The sequence below is a fragment of the Aplysia californica genome, unplaced genomic scaffold (assembly GCF_000002075.1).
Source record: "Aplysia californica isolate F4 #8 unplaced genomic scaffold, AplCal3.0 scaffold00172, whole genome shotgun sequence".
NCBI lineage: Eukaryota > Metazoa > Mollusca > Gastropoda > Aplysiida > Aplysiidae > Aplysia > Aplysia californica.
In genome coordinates, this window is record NW_004797442.1 from 985,976 (window position 1) to 986,607 (window position 632).

Below are 632 nucleotides of genomic sequence, written 5' to 3' on the forward strand. Positions count from 1 at the left end.
CACACACACACACACTCACACGAACACGAACACTAACCCACACACAGACGCACACATACTGCACCTACCAACACATGACGTATACCTCTATCTGTCTGTCTGTCTGTCTGTCTGTCTGTCTGTCTTTCTGTCTGTCTGTCTTTCTGTCTGTCTTTCTGTATGTCTATTTGTTTCAAATAAACACAGATTAGATGGAGTACAAACTACACTTACAATCAGCACTTTGGCCCTACATTCTGTTTAAGTTTTAGTACTTTCGGTGGATGAAAAAGCTCAAACTATCAAACAAAAGAACGAACAAGCAAACAAACAAACAGACAGACAGACAGACATACAGACATGCAGACATACAGACTTGCCTTTATTCCTTTTATGCCAGTGCCTAATCGTAAGCAGCACAGTATTATGTTGTTTCTTTTTACACCCAATAGACGCCATTTAAATAATTTGGAGGCGGGCTTCTGATCCTGCCTGTCAGGGGCAACACAGGATGAGAGAGATACTAGATCTACATCCGAACAAAAAGATCAAGTCACGCTTTTGAATTTTCCCCACTCCGGAATGGAACCCGAGTCTCCTGCATGCGACAGCAAAGTACCTCATCTCTACACTTCAAACGTCTCTATTCATTA